This window comes from Passer domesticus, chromosome 3 (assembly GCF_036417665.1).
Source record: "Passer domesticus isolate bPasDom1 chromosome 3, bPasDom1.hap1, whole genome shotgun sequence".
Taxonomy (NCBI): domain Eukaryota; kingdom Metazoa; phylum Chordata; class Aves; order Passeriformes; family Passeridae; genus Passer; species Passer domesticus.
The window spans coordinates 676,650-682,649 of record NC_087476.1 but is presented as its reverse complement, the minus strand read 5'-3'; the positions used below and the strand labels follow the sequence as shown (position 1 = coordinate 682,649).

General features: G+C 54.4%; 1 protein-coding gene across 8 annotated transcripts in view; it reads left to right on the top strand.

The window, feature by feature from the left end:
• The first annotated feature begins 399 nt into the window (after nt 1-399).
• Nucleotides 400-6,000, top strand: part of DTNB (dystrobrevin beta) — a 190,764-nt gene continuing 185,163 nt past the window's right edge. For 5 of the 8 annotated variants that reach the window (XM_064411445.1, XM_064411446.1, XM_064411442.1 and 2 more), the window contains exons 1-2: nt 402-551; nt 1,788-1,865. The gene's annotated coding sequence lies outside the window, so the exon portion shown is untranslated. Of the gene's footprint in view, nt 552-1,787; nt 1,866-6,000 lie in introns of all 8 variants that reach the window. The other 3 variants (XM_064411449.1, XM_064411450.1, XM_064411447.1) reach the window with 3 other exon arrangements.

Genomic DNA, 6,000 nt, shown 5'->3' with positions numbered 1-6,000 from the left:
TGAGGGATGGCTGTGAGGGACAGCCATGGCAGACACCGTGCTGAGGGATGTCTGTGAGGGGACCCGTGGCTGAAGTGGTGCTGAGCGGATAGTGCTGAGGGACAGCCATGGCTGAGGGATGTCTATGAGGGAACCCGTGGCAGACGAAGCCTCCTGCGCTCCCCGACCATCGCTCCGCCCGCCCCGCTCCGCTCAGGCGGCTCCAGCCCCTCAGGGCGGGCCGGGGGCGGGGCCGCCCCCTCAGCTGTTCGCGCTGCGCCTGCGCGCCCCCGCCGCGCCCCGGGGTGAGCGCCGCGCGGCGCGCGCGCGCCGTGGCGGGGGCGGGAGCGCGCCAGGCGGCGCTGGCCGCCGATTGGCTGAGGGGCGCGAGAAGGCGGGGCCGGGCGGGCGCGGATTGGCGGGGGGCCGCGCGCCCCCGGCGGAGGCGGGCCCTGATTGGCCGGGGCGCCGCGCGGCGGCGGCCGGGACCGTTGGAGCGCGGCGGCGGCGGCTGAGGCGGCCCGGCCGCCCCGGGAGCACCGGGAGCCGCGGCAGCGCCGGCACCGGCCCAGGTACGGGGAGCAGCGGCGGGGCCCCCGGGCCCGGGCGGGGGAGAGCCCAGCGGGGCCCGGTCACAGGGCTGGGGGCGGGCGGCCGCTGGTTTGGCCGTGCCGCGGTGTTCCTCCCGGCCGTGGAACAGCTGCTGGCAGGCAGCCGGGAGGTGCGGGCTGCAATGCTGTGGAGTTAAAGGGACACACGGGATGTGCGGGCTGCATTGCTGTGGAGTTAACAGAGAGAACCCGGGATGTGCAGGCTGCATTGCTGTGGAGTTAAAGGGACACACGGGATGTGCAGGCTGCATTGCTGTGGAGTTAACAGAGCCCGGGATGTGCAGGCTGCATTGCTGTGGAGTTAACAGAGCCCGGGATGTGCAGGCTGCATTGCTGTGGAGTTAACACAGCCCGGGATGTGCAGGCTGCATTGCTGTGGAGTTAACAGAGAGAGCCCGGGATGTGCAGGCTGCATTGCTGTGGAGTTAACAGAGAGAGCCCGGGATGTGCAGGCTGCATTGCTGTGGAGTTAACACAGCCCGGGATGTGCAGGCTGCATTGCTGTGGAGTTAACAGAGAGAGCCCGGGATGTGCAGGCTGCATTGCTGTGGAGTTAACAGAGAGAGCCCGGGATGTGCAGGCTGCATTGCTGTGGAGTTAACAGAGAAAACCCGGGATGTGCAGGCTGCATTGCTGTGGAGTTAACACAGCCCGGGATGTGCAGGCTGCATTGCTGTGGAGTTAACAGAGAGAGCCCGGGATGTGCAGGCTGCATTGCTGTGGAGTTAGCAGTGCCTGGGATGTGCAGGCTGCATTGCTGTGGAGTTAACAGAGAGAGCCCGGGATGTGCAGGCTGCATTGCTGTGGAGTTAAAGGGACACACGGGATGTGCAGGCTGCATTGCTGTGGAGTTAACAGAGAGAACCCGGGATGTGCAGGCTGCACTGCTGTGGAGTTAACAGAGAGAGCCCGGGATGTGCAGGCTGCATTGCTGTGGAGTTAAAGGGACACACGGGATGTGCAGGCTGCATTGCTGTGGAGTTAACAGAGAGAGCCCGGGATGTGCAGGCTGCATTGCTGTGGAGTTAACACAGCCCGGGATGTGCAGGCTGCATTGCTGTGGAGTTAACAGGAACAGCAGCCAGGGCAGAAGCAGCGCCCTGTTTGGGCTGTGCAATAAATCACTGCAGTTTTTCTGTGCAAAGCCGCTGCTTTCTTGCAGGAGAAGCTCACTTGCTGTTACCCCCCTCTCCTTAGGTTGTGGTTGAATGTCTGGAGAAGGAAGCGAGCCCCGGACAGTGGAGTTGCCCTGAGAGACTGCTCAGTGTGATTCAGGTAACGGGCTCTGCTGGGCTTGGCTGTGGGGCTGACATTGAAATCTCCTGTTTTCTGTGTTCACTTGCCTGTTTCTGACACTCCCAACACTGATACTGACATTTTTCACTTATCAAAAACTTGTGTCCTGAAGCAGTGCCTCCTGCATTGTCTGTTATGTGTTGGACATGTGGAAATAAGGAATCACATAAAAAGATGGACTCCTCTGTTGGAAATTCCTCCAGAATTTTGTTTGTTGTGCAACCCATCCCTCGTCTGGGGAAGGTGAATCATAGAATTACGGAATGCTTTGGGTGGGAAAGAACTTCAAACAACATTGAATTCCATTCCCCTGCCATGGCAGGGACACTTTCCCCTGTCCCAGGGTGCTCCAAGCCCCAGCCTGGCCTTGGCACTGCCAGGGAGCCAGGGTGGCACTGGCTGAGCTTTGAGGTCCCTTCCCCTCGGAGCAGTGATGCCAAGGGAGCAGCTGCCAGGCTGGGCTGCCAGCGTTGGCCCTGACAGTTCCAGAACCCTGTGTTTAGGGGACACAGCCAGCACCTCCCCTGAGCTCTGTGGGACACCCTCGTTGTCCAGCTCCTGGGGTGGTGAACGCAGCAGCGCTGCCAGCATTGTCCCACACTCCTGCCTCTGGGGTTTTTGGAACAGTAAATGGTTTTTTTTTGTTGGCTGTGGTGCAGCTGATGCAGCCAGGGCTCTGGTTCATCCCAGGAGCCAAGAGCAATACATGTTTTAGGCAGTGCTGGGTGGTGGAGGGATTTAGGAAGGAGCCATAATGCAGGAAAAGGGCTTTTGCAGCAAGAGAAAAGCAGCACTTTCCCAGGAGTTCAGCTGCATCACACAGAGCACGGGTGAGGTGGGAGTGAGTCCTGAGCAGCCCTGGGAGGGTGTTCTCAGTTGGGCAGCCCTTTAAACCAAGGTGCATGTTCTCAGTTCTTTAAACCCAGGTAGATGTTCTGAGTTGTGCAGTCTTTTAAACCAAGGTGGATGTTCTGAGTTAGAACCCTTTAAACCCAGGTGGATGTTCTGAGTTAGGAGCCCTTTAAACCCAGGTGGATGTTCTGAGTTAGGAGCCCTTTAAACCAAGGTGGATGTTCTGAGTTAGACCCCTTTAAATCAAGGTGGATGTTCTGAGTTGTGCAGCCCTTTAAACCCAGGTAGATGTTCTCAGTTCTTTAAACCCAGGTGGATGTTCTGAGTTCTTTAAACCCAGGTGGATGTTCTGAGCCCTTTAAACCAAGGTGGATGTGCTGAGTTTTTTAAACCAAGGTGGATGTTCTGAGTGAGGAGCCCTTTAAACCAAGGTGGATGTGCTGAGTTGTGCAGCCCTTTAAACCCAGGTGGATGTTCTGAGGTCTTTAAACCCAGGTGGATGTTCTGAGTTCTTTAAACCCAGGTGGATGTTCTGAGTTAGACCCCTTTAAATCAAGGTGGATGTTCTGAGTTGTGCAGCCCTTTAAACCCAGGTAGATGTTCTCAGTTCTTTAAACCCAGGTGGATGTTCTGAGTTCTTTAAACCCAGGTGGATGTTCTGAGTTCTTTAAACCCAGGTGGATGTTCTGAGTTCTTTAAACCCAGGTGGATGTTCTGAGTGAGGAGCCCTTTAAACCCAGGTGGATGTTCTGAGTGAGGAGCCCTTTAAACCCAGGTGGATGTTCTGAGCCCTTTAAACCAAGGTGGATGTGCTGAGTTTTTTAAACCCAGGTGGATGTTCTGAGTTCTTTCAGCCAAGGTGGATGTTCTGAGTGAGGAGCCCTTTAAACCCAGGTAGATGTGCTCAGCCCTTTAAGCCCAGCTGGATGTTCCCAGTTCTTTAAACCAGGGTGGGTGTGTTCAGCTGTGTGTTGTGGAAGCTGGGACAGTTTTTGAAGAGGGAAGGAGCCACATCTGGAACTTTAAAGCCAGGCTTTGGGCCTGGCTTGGTGCCTGAGGCCCCCTGAGCTCCACACTCAGCCTGCCTGTGTGGGCTGCTCTGGGCTGCTTCACAGAGCCTAAAGAGGGGTTCAGATGAGGTGACTCAGGTGATAAGGATTTGAATTTATCATATTTTTATGATGTTAATTGTTTTCCCCTTGGTACCAGGGAGAAGAAACCATAATTTTGTTTTCTCTGGTTTAGTGTTGAAACAGATTTCTGTTGATGAACCTAAATTGAAATAGTTTCATGGGCCTTTCCCTGTCCTGTGGGCTTTAAGGACTGAACTATTTTAACTTCTCAGCTGTGCTTAAATAATACAGATTTATTAAAAAAAGTTATGTAATGAAGAGTTTTAGGCAGCCTAGATCTGGAAGAAACAGTAGGAGACCTTAAAATTCCACATTATATTTGGCCAGGTGGAAACAAATAGAATTATGACAGCAGGTGCCAATTCATCACTAAATTTTAAGAGTTGGATGTCTAAAGGATGTGCTGTGCTTAAAAAACACTTAAAATCATAGTAACTTAAGTAGCTACTGACTGACTGCAAGGTGAGGCATTTTCAGTCTTTGCCAGTGCAACTTTTAACTTTATTTAGGTCAGAGGTTGGACTCATTGGTCTGGGGTGAATGAGAGCCTCAGTGGTTCTGTGATTTAAGAGGTCAAGGGCTGTCCTGGCATAAAGCAAACAGGGAGGGAACTGCGACCCTAACTTAAATTTTTATTTATTTATTTTAAACAGAAAGTGACAAAACAAATTTTTATTTATTTATTTTAAACAGAAAGTGACAAAACTAAGGGAGAAAAACTCCTAGTTTTACAGCAGGCAATGGAAATGCCATCAGTTGGACTTTGACTTCAGGCTGGTGTTGTTCTCGTGCAAAGCAAGCCCTTTGTGAGCACAGCTGGAGCAGTGAGGAGCAGGGTGGTGCAGGCAGGCTTTTGGAGCAGGTGTGAGTGTCTGGCAGCTCAGGCAGAGTTCAAGTTTTCAGGCCTGTGTGGGTGTTCAGTTCCCATTGCCTGGGGCAGTGGCAGAGGCTTTTAAATGCAGATTAATGTTCTGTACTCCTGGAGCCTCTCAGTAATAGCTAACACTTCACAAACCTAGAATTATTTTAGTTTAGACCTGGGAAGATGATGAGGAAGATTTCACATCGTAAGTTAAATGTAGGAGGTGAAATGAATGAATTAAACCTGGGCAAGCTGTTTTATCCTGAAGTGAGCTGTGATGGGGGACAGCAGTTCCTGTTTGAGGTGTTCCTCTGGAATTTCCCTCCTGCCCAGGTGTGCCAGGGAGCTCTGGCAGAGCTCTGAGCTGCAGGTGTGTGGGACCTGCTCCTGCTCCATCTCCCAGTCTGGGGTAGTGGGGAAAGGGCAGGAATGCAGCTCAGAACCCCTCCTGATAATGGATATTGCTGCAGAGTCATCTCCTGTGCTCTGCAAGCAGTGCTGGGGCCTCTGGGGTTCCATGGAGAGGGGAGGCTTTGCCAGGTTCTCCTGGAAGCACGGAGTGCTCAGAAATCCCCTCCACAAAAAGGAGTCTTCCCTTCCTGACAGGGAGTGGTGAGCTCTTAATTAGACTGTTTCCAACTTCTTCCTGCTCAGAAATCCTCCTGTAACGTTTCATTTTGTACCCAACAGGAGCACTGCTTTGTTTCAAGGAAACACTTGCAGCTGCTGGATTGGCTCTTGTTTGCAGGCTCGTGGTAAATCCCACGGGCAGACATGAACTCCCATGGGCAGGTTGTAAAAAGCCATTTGTGCCCCTCAGGCCTTGGGGCAGTGAGGGTTTGGCTGTGGTTTGGGGGGTGGCACTGCCTGCCCTGCGCCCTGGCTGTGTGCTGGAGGTCAGAGCTGTGCCAGGATATCTGTGCTCAGCCCTCAGGGCTGGCTGCAGAGCTGCACAGCTCCTGGGCATGGGAGTGGGCACAGAGAGCTGGGAGCTTCACATGGCACCCTGGCAGCGGGGCTGGGGCCTCAGTGCCACTGCCACCCTCCCCTGACCTGCTGGGGCCTCAGTGCCACTGCCACCCTGACCTGCTGGGGCCTCAGTGCCACTGCCACCCTGACCATTCCTACCCTGACCTGCTGGGGCCTCAGTGCCACTGCCACCCTGACCTGCTGGGGCCTCAGTGCCACTGCCACCCTCCCCTGACCTGCTGGGACCTCAGTGCCACTGCCACCCTGACCTGCTGGGGCCTCGGTGCCACTGCCACCC